Here is a 15124-nt window from a genome sequence, read left to right as displayed (position 1 = left end):
ACCCCCTGCACAGTAGCTCCTCCCCACACATCACCACACATAATCCTGCTCCCCACCCCATTACCACACACAATCCCGCCCCCACCACATCACCACACACAGTGCCGCCCCTCACAAATCCCGCCCCCCACCACATCACCACACATAATCCCGCCCCCCCACATCACCACACATAATCCCGCCCCTTCAACTCATCACCACACATAATGCTGCCCCCAACACAGCACCACACATAATCCCGCCCCCAACACATCACCACACATAATCCCGCCCCCAACACATCACCACACAATCTTGCCCCCCCACCCCATTACCACACATAATCTCGCCCCCCACCACATCACCACACATAATCCCACCACCCCACCACATTACTACACATAATCCCACCCCCCCACCACATTACCACAGATAATCCCGCCCCCCACCACATTACCACACATAATCCTGCCCACCACATTACCACACATAATCCCACCCCCACCACATTACCACAGATAATCCCGCCCCCCACCACATTACCACACATAATCCCACCACCCACCACATTACCACACATAATCCCACCCCACCACCACATTACTACAGATAATCCCGCCCCCCCACCACATTACCACACATAATCCCGCCCCCCACCACATTACCACACATAATTCCACCCCCCACCACATTACCACACATAAACACATAATCCCGCCCCCCCACACCATCACCACACATAATCCCGCCCCCACCCCATCACCACACATAATCCCACCCCATCACCACAGATAATCCCGCCCCCCACCACATTACCACACATAATCCCGCCCCCCCACCACATCACCACACATAATCCCGCCCCAAACACATCACCACACTATTGTTATTAACTTCATTTTAAGTTAATTTACCACCTGCGTAAGCGCTATTGAATGTTGTCATTATTTACTTTAGTTTAATCACCAGCAGCGTTAATTAGATAGCAATGAGCGTGCCGAGCGTTAGCTGGCTGGAAACATCTAGTCTAAAACATATATCCTTTTACACCTTCTTCCTGTTGCAGTTATCATGCAGCTAAGTATGGTGCGAGGACTAATAAAAATATAAGTAAATATACTATATGTAAAGACTTACGTTATCACCTCTTGTTGGAGGTTCACTTTTAATATGTTAGCCCTATGCATTTTTTGTGGTGAAGGCTAAAAAGGACTGGAAACAACTGTATGGTGGAAGGTCTAAAAATGTACAGTAAAAGCCCCAGGCAAGATAAAACTGCACAGCATGCAAAGGTTGTGATTGCATTTAGGCACCTCTGCCCCAAATTAGTAGACCAGGACACTGGTACTTATGGCCCCTTGGTACATATTTTACATTGGGGACTGAGAATTTGAACTTAAACCATGTATGCTCTATAATTGACCCATCAACCTTTGGAAAAGATGGTGTAACAATGGGCACCGTAGACTATAAATTGCACATGAGTGGAGTAGTAGCTTTGACTTTTTGCTTGGAATATATATTTTAAATCTGTCTGGTGCTCTTAGTTCCACCTAAGTCTTTCTTTCACAGGCAGGTGGAAATAGTATCGAACTAGGGTGACATGGGCCCAACAGTAACGATTACCCTGGGGGGCTGCGGTTCAGCTGTAAGCAAATATATTACCCTAATTTACAAATTTATATATGTTTCCATATAATAGTAAACTGGAACATTCGTTAGGGGTCTCACTGCTGCACAAGGCCTCCCCAGGGAATTCACCTGTTCCTCTGTGGGCCAGTCTGAACCTGTTTATTACTGTCTTCGTACATTAAGGACCATTACTGTGGTATTGTCATTTGTTTCTAACCTGCCACAAGTAAGCATTAAGCTCTATATTCAGGCTGTGTTCATATTGTCTTTGCCCTCACGTCAGTGGCTCCATCAGCACTTCCATCTGAATCAACGAAAAATAGAATTTGGGTGGAACGCCCAATGGGGCCATTGACTTTAATAAAGCAGACGGAGTCACTTTCTGCTGTTTCTGACCTTTATTTAGGCAGTGTCCGCTTTTGTACTAACCTCAAGATGGCGGACACTGGTGAAAAAAAGATCAGACACAGCACAAAATTACGCTGTCAGCCTCATTAAAGTCAATGGCCACATTGGGGTTACTGCCCCAAACCAGTTTTCAGGGCTTCAGATGGAGCCCCAACAGACCCAAACACAATATTAACATAACCTAATCCTGTATGTATAGCGGCAGCTTTAAATGTAGAATCTGGTGAATATTTCATCTTAAGTTTTTAGTTGAGAAAACAATGTCAATTTTTAAGCAACACGACCAACAACAAAAAATCACCCATGCAAAAGGAATTAGTCAAGATCTATTTTGTTTCACTGAACTTCCATTTCCAAACTTCTGTTTACCCGCCAAGTGGTTAGTAAATATGTTTAATACCATTAGTTTTATCAAGTCCCAGAGTCTGTAATGAATTTTATTGGCATTCAATGCTGAGACTAATTAACCAAAATGAATAATTCATCACAATGGAAACAATGGGCTTCAATGCTAATTCATGACACATAATTCATGTCCCCGCTAACTCCTTCAGTCGCCCTAGCTCATGCATTAGTGGACTTCCTACTGCAATGCAGGCACTCTGCTACCTTGTACATTACGGAAATGCACATTTCAGACATTAACATGTTGCTGTATAAACAGAAAATTGCTTGATGAAGCTATTCCTCTATTTATAAGCCATGATCAAATGTGCGGAATAAATCTATTTTCCTGCCTTGCTTAACAAATTAATAGATTGTTTTCCTTAATTACGCCCTGCAAAGCTCAGATGATTGTTTCTCATTGTTACAAAACTTGCGCCAAACTTAACTCCTAAAAAATAAATTGTTCGTCTCCCTGGATGCATTCAGTGTAAACACACATTCACACTGACATGTGAGCGTTGGCTTGAGTTTTGGTCCATCTGTCCATGATCTGAGTCCAAATACTAATAAGCAATTATTCCTAATTGTGATAAAGTATATATTCAAGTCCGTCGCTCTCAAAAGATCTTGACATTGCTTACCCCAATGAATCATGCGGGTAATAATATGTCCCTGTCTAAGTCACTATGGTACAAATCAACCATCGAGAGTGGGAGTAAGTACAGACTTTCTTCTTGCTTACGACGACATCTATTCTATACCCCTTGTAATTCTGACATTGTGTACAGCCCCTCATTGTGATGACCTACTAATATGATGTCAGCATTGAAAGATCTGTCAAATGTATTTCGGGCACAATAATGCCAGCGTTGCCATGGAATGTGCAAAGCTGATCGGCAGTCCCATGCAAATGTGTAAAGGAAGCCATTCATTCTCGCGCAGCTATGACGCACAGCATTGAAGCATTGGGTATTTTTAACTGTAAGAGTAGAAAATCAGCCTGTCTGTCACAGATTAATCGTAAAGCTGATTAGTTTCCAAGTATAGCAAATGTTGCAGTTGTTTAGCTAGTCACAAAAAATCCATGAACTTACGCATACATATTTGTCACATGCCAGTGCATCACTATGCCATACTATCAGCTAGTCCATCAGCCTATGGCATAATACTGGTCTTGCAAGACAAGGGGCATAGCTGCCAATTGCTGAGCTTAATGGAAAGAAACTTAGTATTTACCTGAGTTGATTTCCCAACAGGTCTCCACTCATAACTGGTAAATATTCCCCTAGACCGGTATAAAGTGAAATCTGGAGTGAAGAGCAGAAAACATGGTAAGGAGTCTCTGATCAATGCTGTGATCTCTCTGCAATCCCTGCAGAGCTGCAGCACACTCCCGGCTGCCTGTCACTGCCTTCATTCAGTCTGCACTAAGGCAAAGGTACAGACTGCTGTGTATTCACAGAGCCATAACTTGATGCATCTTCACCACATACTGGATATAGTTCTTAGTTGCATGATTTACCAACTAGTAACAATATAAATGTTTGAAAATATATTATTTTATATTCATGCTAGCTTTAAAGAGGACCTCAAAAAAGGTAAATATCTTGTAAAAATCACTGAGCTCCCTTGATTTTACAGTTTTTTTTCTGTTTTGCACTCCATCGCTGAGATATTTACATTTGTTCCTTTTGGAGTGTCTTATGTGAAATCTCTGCTTGTAGTGCAACTGGGCGTTTCTTCAGAGTCCTCTCTGGGGGCTTGCCCTTTCACCCCTCCTTCCTAGATGCTACCAATCACAGCTTGGCAGCATCTGAGACTTTTAGATGAACTGCAGCGCTGTTATTGGTAGCATCGGAGAGGGAGGGATAAAAGTGCACATCCTCAAGGAAAACGCTGAAGAAATGACAAGCTGTACTACAAACAGAGATTACATACATTTTGCTCAAAAGTACAATTAAGTAGATCGCTTCGCAAAGTGTAGAGATGAGCGTATCAATTCACACAATTCTGGTCCATGGTCTAGGTCTGTGACCTCTGGCTGTGGACAGGAGCTGCACGAATTCAGGATCTTCAGGATTCCAGCTCAACTTCTGAGTAGCCGAGCTGGCGAGATGTAACCTGTGTGTCACACGATGTGTCGGGGAACCCAGAAACTAAGGAAAGTTGTGGAACTTTTGCCAACTGCCAGAGAGAATTGACCTGGACTATGGACCAAGGTTGCGTGAAGTGATCCGCTCATCTCTACTCAAAATCAATAAATGCAAATTTCTCTGCAATAGAGTGACGCATCGCTAAAGGGAAAAATGTGTCAGAATCTGGTGAAGTTAAGGATTATTAGCAAGGTATTTAACTTAATTTTTTGAGCAATTGCAAAGGTCCTCTCTAAAGCTTTGAACATCACATCAGCAAAATCTCATAGAAAAAAATAATTGCTGTGAGTTTATTACGTTCCCATCAGTTTACAGTATTTTCATGCACCGAATATCGTATTCAGTAGCATGATGCACTAACTAAATTGGCAACTAGAATAATTAGCAGGAATATCCATCTAGGAACTAGATCACTGTCACGGGAATACAAGGAGGGCGAGAGCTAATAACCCGGGCCCCTGCAATTTCCCTCAGACTAGGGAAACCCTGTCTGACCCTCTACCTGAAGTTTACACTGAAGGTGTGCATGTTCAGGCCTCCACCCTCACCCTGACTCCTGATTCAGCCCTAGACTGAACACCACCTCCCACCACCCAGTGAATGCAATAGACCAATACCCACAGTAATAACAAACAAGGATAAAGGAAAATATACACCACGCCGCAGTCAATCAGGAATACACTATAAAGGTGCAGGGCAAAATAAATACAAATATAGGAAGGAGTAAATAAGACAAAGGAAAATACACTACCAGCAACGATTCTCCAACAACCAGCTCTCCACTCCGGACCGAGATAACTACGAATAAGACAGAAGCTATAATCGGCAACGCCCAAAGATCAGGAGAACCATTTAAAGGAAATGGGCATGGCCCAGCTTCCATTCCGAGGATCAGATAAATTAACCCCGGAACAGCCAGACGAAAACTAGCCGATGCCAATGAGCAAACAGTGGTCAAACGCGGAATTACCACTGTCTGTCAGACGACCTGGTCTGGACAGTGTCTGACATGACAATCACATTACACACATCTAAATAATCAGTTACCTGATAGCCGTGGATTTACTTTTTTATAGTCATCTTTGGGCTATGTTTGGCGCACTTAGTCCCTGTAGCTCTATATGATGTTCCATGGCACCTCTGTGGGGCAATACACTGTGTGCTCAATTATTAGCTATGTGAGCATTTGACCATATCCCATTTTTATGCATATTGCCCAACTCCAAGCTGTATAGACTTGAATGCTTATTGGATGAAACAGATCAAGTGATGAGTATGTGTGTAATAAGGGCCTAAGGAGATCAACACCCGGTATCAAAGTGTGCAGAATTATTAGGCAGCTTGTTTTCCTCAGGAAAATGGGCCCACAAAAGGGAAAAGTCAATAATTGTTAAAAATCATAGAGCTTGTTCACATGAATGTATATTTAGCCCAAAACGTCAATGGGGGCAGTGCAGATGAGCTTTTTTTTCACTAACCAAATCTGAGCGTGAAAAAAATTGCAGCATGTACTAGTTTCTTCCATAAGTCGTATGAGACTCTCCCATTCAAGTTTATGAAAGTGCAAAAAAAAATTTGGATGCCATAAGGAACCACAGCATAGTTTCTGCTTTTAACAGAAATCATCTTATAAAATATTAATAAATGTTGCTGCAAACAAACGGATTGCATGTGGACTGCACACAGACGACAAGTGAAAAAAGAAAATCTGAGTTTTCTGGATGAAAAATTTGAACAATCTTTTTTATATGCTTGTGTGAACCTCCTCTTAGGGTACAGATGGCCATATACCGTATAAGGCGAGTTTCATATTTGCGTTCAGGAGGGCTGCGGATGGCTGCGTACTTCCTCCATTCTTCCTCCTTGAAGCTCCGCCTATGCTACGCCTACTTCTGTATGCATCCTGCGTTGCCCTGCGTACCTATCTTTCACATTGGTTAGGCAGGGACATGCGTTCTATGTGGATGCATCCGCATGCAGCGATTTGACATGTGCGACGACCGCACGGAAACGCAAAATTTTGTGTTTCTGTGCGGTCGCAGCACATGTCAATTTGCCGCATCCGCATAAAACGCATGTCCCTGCGTACCCAATATTAAAGATAGGTACGCAGAGCGTAGGTGGAGCTTCAAGAAGGAAGAATGGAGGAAGTATGCAGCAATCCGCAGCCCTCCTGAACGCAAGTATGAAAATACTAGAAACCACCGTAAGTTCTGATTAGAGGCTTAAATTGTATTTTTTCTAGTGAGGTACAAACAGTTACAGTGAAAACCGAACTGTAGGAGAGTATTTTATATCTACATATGGTAGTTTACACTGTATTACATATTGGTTGGCCCATTTTTGGGTATCTATGCAAACAATTGTGGATTGGTGAGTGATTCTCAACACTGACAGTGCTGTTGGTTACTTGTATCTATATTTGTATTTGTCTGTTGTTATATTTTTCCCCCTTCTGTGTTGGTAATAGGGCACAAATCACAATAGGTTATCCATTTTTGTTTGTTTTTTTGTGGATTTATATAAGTGGGCCATTGATTGGTTCCTTTTAAAGAATACCTAATAAAGGTTAAATTTTATCCAGTTGCTAAAAATAAGATTTAATTTATTGGATAAGTACACCACGCTCAATATACAAGTATGAAACCAGCCTAACTCATGCAATGATCGGATCGCACTGCATGGACTGGCCCAGCACCTCCCCTAACCTGGGCATGACAGCGTGATGTATTTCTATGCAGCTGTCAAGCTCGGGTCATTCCATATCAAGTGATCCAAAAATGAATATTTTTTTTACCTTACGTCTTTAGATTTTTTTGATTTTTTGTTTTATGAAGTACAACTTTAGTTAATTACAAATTAAAAGTTTAGAATTTTTTTCTTCATCAGCTAATTTTTTACAGATTTTTAAAGTTTTGAAAAAGCGCGGATTTTGGCCTGGTATGGCTTTACATTTTTTATCATATCTCGGGCTAGAATTAAGATATAGAGGTGGGAGAGGCATCATTTTTCTCAGAACGGTACCGGCTTTCATTTGATATGTCACAAGACTATGTTTCTTTATATTTTGTTTTGGAGAAATCAAATAAAAAATTTTGATGCGCAATTCTGAAAAAAACGTATGTTTTAAAATTGTGAAAACATGCATGTGTGTTACTCGTGTCCTTGTTTATATTTGTACAGGGAATCAACTTGGGATCTATCAAATTTGTATTTTTTTTTTAAGCCTTGAATCATCTGATTTTATGTTTGTGTGAGTTTCTTCCTTTTTTCTTTTCAAATTACAACTTATTGCATTCAACATTTATATGTAACAATAAAGAAACACAAAAAACAACTACTGAAGTGCCAGAATAAATACATCTTAATCATCATAACAACTTGCTCAGCATTTTCAACCTGAATTCATTGAACAAGCCAAAAGATAAAAGGTGATCATATCCTCAAGTGTGATTTTCTAAATACAGTCTCGTCCTAATTATATGTTAAAAACAAGATTAAAAGAACCAATATTTTTACCACCTATTTATACATGGAACAATTTTTTTTCTACTATATCACTAAACATGTCATTTCTGAAGTGTTTAAGAAGAATAGTCCAGTAGTTAAATCCTCTTTCTATAAAATATGAACTAATCAAACAATTAATAGAAGGTTTTTACACTGGCCTTTTATCATGAAGGTGTCCCTTCTAGAGGATGAAATGTCATCTTGCCCATAAGCGCTAACTAGCAATGGCCGTTTCCTTCTGTGTCAGAGTATGTCCGGCTGTCATGGTGCTCGGCTCCACCTGAGTTATATCTGATTTTTGTTCACTTTTACAATGTCTGATTTTCTTGGATACACAAAGGACGGCGCTGGACCGGAAGGTGCAGAAAAGTCACTTATACGTCTTCATTTTCACAATCTTTGGAGAGTTCAGTAGCCACCAGCGCCGATCATATTCACAGGTCACATCACCAGTTCTGTCATCCATGGCCGATCTTGTGCCGCCTTCTACCATGTCATGGACGTCACTGTCTTTATTTCCACTACATGGGATGACAGTCCGGTATTGCTGAGTCCCTGTGATGGGTTCTGCTTCCTGTAACCGATGTTATAACAAACTCTCCTCCTCCTCGTAGTCCTGGTTTGTACAATACGTGAACTGGATGTTAAGAATATTTTTCTCCCTCCATTTGAGGAGTTTCCTGGGTGTTCAGATTTGGTGGGAATACGGTCTGTTGAGGCCCGAGCTGCCGGCCGGTCATCTGCTCTGCAGTCACCGTCTACCCCTGGTCATCCTCAGCCCTAACAAAGCTTCCTCCTCTGTCCTCTCCTGCTTCTAAGTGGTAACATAAAATAATACAGGAATATCTAGCAATCATGGATTATTTGGTAAATCTAGACCCCACACTGTTAGACCACAGGCTGAACAGATCTGAAATCAAGATTTTTGAACTGACACTGTAATAGTTTTATTTTTAAAAATATGATCCCATCACGTATTTTGGTACAGATGTGGATAGGAGCATAGCAGGCACATGTGCAGTTTTTGAAATTTTTAAATTAAACGTTTTTTTCGGAAATGCGTTTTAAAGTTTTGCGCTTGCGTTCGCATAGGTAAAATATTATCAAAGATACTCTTGTGACATATCTGGTGAAAGCCTGTACAGTTCTGAGTAGAATGGTGTTTATTTTGTTTCTCTATCTCTTTTCTAGCCTGAGTTATGGGGAGAAATGTAAAGGCAGACAACACCGAAATTTGCACTTTTTCCGAACTTTGAAAATCAATTAAAAAAATATATATATATCTAGAATTTTTTCTTCTTCACATTTTGCATTCTCTGACACACTATTACCAAATAACAAAATATCAAAAGAATTAAAAATATAGTGGTAAAAATCATTGGTTCACTTGGCATGGAATGACCCGCTCAGGTCTGGAGAGCAGACAGCCATTACGAGGACTGCGATGCGATCCTCTCACAAGTGATACGGCCATCTGTCTGCGACCTTATATACAGAGAGATGCAGCACTCTTGAAATTACTAAGATATTGGGGTGTGATCACAGAACCATCCAAAGTTTTGTATGAAATAGTCAAAGGGGTCACAAAACATGTGTCGCAAAAAAAGACTCAAAAAGATTTGAGAAGAAACAAACATGAAGCAACCAGGAATACATTGTCCTCTAGAGCTGTCATATTTCAGAATTGCAACCTTCCTGGAGGCCCAGAAGTACAAGGTGTTCAATGCTCAGACATATGGCCGAGGTAAGTAAGGTTGCAACCCAACCAACACAGTGAACAAGATGCTTAAGTTGAAATGTCACCGAGAAATATCTGAAGACAGATTGTTGAAAAGTTTTATGGATTGATGAGATAAAAGTGGCTCTTGAAGGCACAGACTTCCACTTTGATTCAGATGCCAGCAAGGCGACATTGGGGTACAACTTTGGGATGGTATCATTGAAGATGAGCTAGTTGGATCTTTTCGGGTTGGGGATACACTCAAAATCAACTCCCAAACCTACTGACACTTTTTTCAAGTAGTTGTACAAGAAAAAAATCTGCATCTTTCAAGAAAACCATGATTTTTATGCAGGACATTGCTCAATGGCATGCATTGAAGCAGTCCACTGCTTGGCTATCCAGTACGAGCCTTTCGTGACCTGAACCCTATTGAGAACTTGAAAGCCTTTCAGTACACGTCTCTGAACAGTGTCTGGGAGGCTGCAGTTGGTGCTGCACAAAAAGTTGATCATTATCAGATGGAAAAATAAATTTCTGACATTTTAAAAAAATATCAGCGTCCAATATAACTACCCTTCATAAGACTGTTATTGAAAAGAAGGATAGCTATATCGGTCACTGATATTTTTTTGGAAATGTCAGAAATGGTTTGGTTCACACTTTATTGTTCGCACTTTCAAGAATGAAAATAGACAAATGAGATGGGAAAATGTATGTTTTCAATTTAGTTGCATAATAATTCTGTCCAATAATTCTGCACACAGAGATACTTTCTAAGGAAGACAAAACCTCACTTTTACTTTCCTAAGTATTCAGGTTTGTGATCGGAGTGACCGACATCACTGTTATTGTTCAATAATGAAAATAATCATCAAATATACAAATGACCTAATAATTGTACACACAGTGTATATAATGGATGCGTTCTTGGTTTCACCTAACGGTGTTGAAAATATCTAGCAAACATGTTATCTCATGGCGTAATCACAGAATTATAGGTCTACATAGGTACAGTAAGGCCTCTTAGACATTTCTGTGCATAGGTGTGCCATTATATGTTGTCGCTAGTTATGAGCGAGTATACTCGTTGATCGGGTTTTCCTGAGCATGCTCGGGCGACCTCCGAGTATTTGTTAGTGTTCGGAGATTTCGTTTTCATCACGGCAGCTGAATGATTTACAGCTATTAGCCAGGCTGAGTACATGTGGGGGTTGCCTTGTTGCTAGGTAATCCCCACATGTAATCAAGCTGGCTAATAGCTGTAAATCATGCTGCTGAGGTGAAGAAAACTTAATCTTCGAGCAGTCATAAATACTCGGAGACCATCCGAGCGTGCTCGGGAAAACCCGAGCAACGAGTATACTCGCTCATAACTAGTTGGCACCTATCACTTCATATGGTTTACTGTCATATGTCCTATATAATTATACCATTATAATGCTTGTATATTGGCATAACACTGACTAATATTTTATTCTTCCATTTATTCAAGATTACAACGCTCTTCAGGGCTACCAACATACCATGCAAAAATGATATACTGTATAGTTTATATAATGTACTGCCATACAATCCCTAAGCAAATACCATCATACTGTATAGTAACCAAATAACAGTTTCATGTACAAGACAAATATTAACAGTGCCATACAATGTCTATGTAATACTGCTATACAGGTCCTTGCTGGTCACTAGTCTCAAGTGCTATATCATCAAAGGAGCCCCTCAGTAGGGGGAAGCTGGCACACTCTTTGTGACCGTACAGGTTGCCTACCCCTAACATCTGCCCTGTCACTGAGTGTGGAATTACAGTGCTGTTCAGCTTACTATTATCTAGAAGAAAACTTTCTGTACTTTTATTCCTTTTGCACCACGTACAGTGCATGATTTACAGTTATGGAAGGATAATGGAAGACTTTAGCCACTGGAGGCGCTATTCTATCCCTTTCTGACATAGTACAGTGTTATAATTTAGAAGATGAATGACATTTGAAAACTGCCAATAATTGAAGATGTATTGAACAAATATCCAAGTTTTTTAGTAAAGGTAAAAAATTACCCATGTCCATAATAAGTAAATGCAATATTTCACATCAGCTGGCAACATCAGTAGCCACTAACCGCACTCATCAATTTAATTGTACCACATCTGCAGCATAGGCATCACTACTTATCTTAAAATACCCACTTAATTATTTAATTTTTTTTAATAAAATCAGCAATAGAATATATGAGTAACCACAACAAGCAGAGAGAATCATTTCCAAAATGGGATCTGTACTAATCACATTGCCAGACTGCACTTAACACATAACAGCACAAACAATATTCTGCTGAGATTAAATTCCCTGGCTACGAGCCCAAAAAGGAAAAAAATATAATGAGGGGACATAGAAATTTGCAGTGTACATACTGTATATATTACAAATGGAGATAGAAAATTCTGAAAAGCATCACAAGTACCAAATGTATCACTATTTTATTTGACTTTTAATGCACAATTGTTTTTTGGACATCCAAAGGTACGGAATGTACACATTGCAGGCCCAATTCATAAAAACTGGCATTGTTAACTCCAGTGTTGATGAGGAGATGTGCTGGAGTCAGACACTCCTGATTTATAAAGAGGCATTGTCAGACAAGTGGCGTATACCTCTGTGTGCGCCTCATCACAAATCCTACTCCAGTTGCTGCTGTAGTAACATTTGTTGTGTACCGAACGCTGTCACTCATCATGAATTTGATCAGCACCGGTTGCCACGCCCCATCCCAATCCAGCTCCACCCACTTTGTCAGAACTGGGCGAAAATGGCATGGGAACACCAAGAGTAGCTAAAGTTTAGTGCGACCTCAAGTTCAACCAAAATTATGTGACTTTTCAAAGTTTTTTACTGCAGAATACCAGCATAAAAGCTTTGATAAGGAGAGTTTCCATTGAATTTCCACTTGAAAAACTCAACAAAAACAACAATCTTTCAATTTAGTCATTTGATTAATTTACCTATGATATGGGAAACAAATACAGAACATCTCAAAATAACACTGGTGCCCTAGAAATGTATGAACAGTACAATACTTACTATATAAGTGGTAAAAAGTAATGCCCTGCGCTATAAATCAGTAGCAGCTGTTATGTTGGGCAAAAGTACTTGATAGGTTCCACCTTTATTTTTTTTTTGTTTCTTTTATTAGAAGTTTTTTCCTTTTTTATACGTAACACAAACAAAAGAGCAAAAAATAAATGTATGATAACAATTGCAGAAAAACATGTAAACACGTATAAAAACAGTAAATCATTAGTCTAATTAGTGGATTTCAATTACCGACTCTCATGGAACTCTAGTTGATATCAGTTGAAACATTTTCCCAACAGATTTATAAAGCCGCCCATACACAATACACAGCTGTCATCAGCTGTACTATCTCTCCCGAATCCACCCTACATAGGAACTCTGTGCCGAAAGCTCCTATGTTCTTTGCGAGAGAACCTCTGCCAGACTCCTCTTGTAGCAGCTCACCTTTTGGAGAACAAAACAAGGGGCTGCTGAAAATCCTGGAGGCCACCATTTATATTAGACCATCAGCTGATCCCACCAATATATCAATGTATAGGTGAATATGGCCGTTTTCAGGATGCGAGAAAAGAGTAATCTCAAAACAAATTTGAGAATATAATTAAAGAGAATCTTTCATGTTGGATAACGCTATTACCCTACATATATAGGGTTAATCTGCAGGTTAATAGAGTTATGAAAGTTTCCAGCCTTCATACTGAAAGTGGGGCACATGGGAGACAATGGAACTTTATTCCTGCCAAAAAGTGTCAGCTTTCAGTACATAGGCATGCTGGCGCAGCTAGTCACCACTCACACCACTGTGAGCAGCTGCTGTAAGCACGCCCTGACACTTTGACTGACAGCTGGCTCATCAGTGACTAAAAGCCAGCAGCTCCTGGGAAGAATAAAGCTAATTTTCTCCTGGATGCTGCACTTTCAGTATGGAGGCCAGTCACCTTCTCAACACTATTAATTTGCAGATCAACCCTATATCTGCAGGTTAATATTATCCAATGTCATGTGACAGGCAAGTAGCATATTAGAACCCTGGAGCATGATAATACAAAAAATGGGGGAGGAGACATAATCAAAAGAAAGTAACAATAAGGGAATAGACAATGGGATGGTAACTTTGCTAAAAGTAGCATAGGTGTCAAAGTTAGGTATATCTCAACTAGCCAGACCTGGCACAATCTCTTCTTCCCATTTACACCAGGTGAGATTAAATCTCTAATTAAAGTAATAATATATTCCATTAGCTGAACATTCTTGATTCTTGAGTGTAGATCATTTCATGAGGGCACAATAACAGTTTTTCAATGAAAGGCAGTGAAACATTTTGCTGCAGTGAGAATGTTGAGTAATAAATAGCCTGTTGAGCGCTTCATGAAGTTGGTATAGAGGAGCTCACTGGGTGGCAATATACAGACACATATAGCATAAATGTAACATGTGCTGATTCGTGTTTACTCTATTTCTGCTATGGCCGTTGGGCAGCGGCAAGCCTTTTTTGCTGGTGAGTTGTGACGAATGACAGTCCTCTTCTTTGTCCTAGGACTTATGGTTCCGCTTAATCAAGGAGTTATATTGTTTTACTTTTGGACTGCTTTTGATCACTACTTCCTGAGAGGCCTGGGTGAGCCTGTAGCTATTTAAACGTCTGAAGCTCTGATTTCCACTGTTGGTCAATAGCTCTGTTAACCTGGTCATTAGGTTTTGACTTGTATTTAGATTACCCATTTGCATTCTGATTCTGTCTCTGATGTGACCTCTTGGTTTCAAGCCCCTGTGACCTTTCTTCCCACCATCTTGCTCTACCAGTTTCAGCTGACTCTGTGGCCACAGCCCAGGGGTCCATGTGTAAGTCCAGATCTCGGTACAAGTCTTAAAGAGTGAAGGCCAGGGTACCCATAGGATCTGGTAAACAGAGTGGCTTGCACTAAACTTGTCTATGGAAGCTCTATTTACCGCTGTCAGGCTTCCACAAATTGCATGAGCTGGATCGTGCAAATTATGTTATCACGCCCACAGAGGCGTGATAACATGGAAAGAGGGCTGACTAGTCAAAGCCCTCATTAGCATAGGAAAAGCGGAGGTTATTAATACTTTTTTAAAGCATTTATTTAACGGATTTATGTTATACAGGGCTGGTTAGGGAGGCAGTTTAATCACTCAGAGCTGATTGCTGATGGCTTGGAGGCCATGGAGGACCTGACAGGTTCCCTTTAATACCTTGCATGTGTGCACCGCCTTTTGGTGAAATGTTTAGTATTTCT

General features: G+C 40.4%; 1 protein-coding gene across 5 annotated transcripts in view; it reads right to left on the bottom strand.

Annotated features, from left to right (window-relative positions):
• PHACTR1 (phosphatase and actin regulator 1) overlaps positions 1-15124 on the bottom strand; it is a 495254-nt gene that overhangs the window by 357543 nt on the left and 122587 nt on the right. The window contains exon 1 of one of the 5 annotated variants that reach the window (XM_077269907.1): positions 3643-3832. The exons of 3 other annotated variants lie outside the window; for them this stretch is intronic. The gene's annotated coding sequence lies outside the window, so the exon portion shown is untranslated. Of the gene's footprint in view, positions 1-3642; positions 3833-15124 lie in introns of those variants that run through there. One more of the 5 variants, XM_077269905.1, reaches the window with a different exon arrangement.

This window comes from Ranitomeya variabilis, chromosome 6 (genome assembly GCF_051348905.1).
Source record: "Ranitomeya variabilis isolate aRanVar5 chromosome 6, aRanVar5.hap1, whole genome shotgun sequence".
Classification (NCBI taxonomy): domain Eukaryota; kingdom Metazoa; phylum Chordata; class Amphibia; order Anura; family Dendrobatidae; genus Ranitomeya; species Ranitomeya variabilis.
Note: the sequence above shows the minus strand (reverse complement) of the source record. Positions and strands in the feature narration are given on the sequence as shown.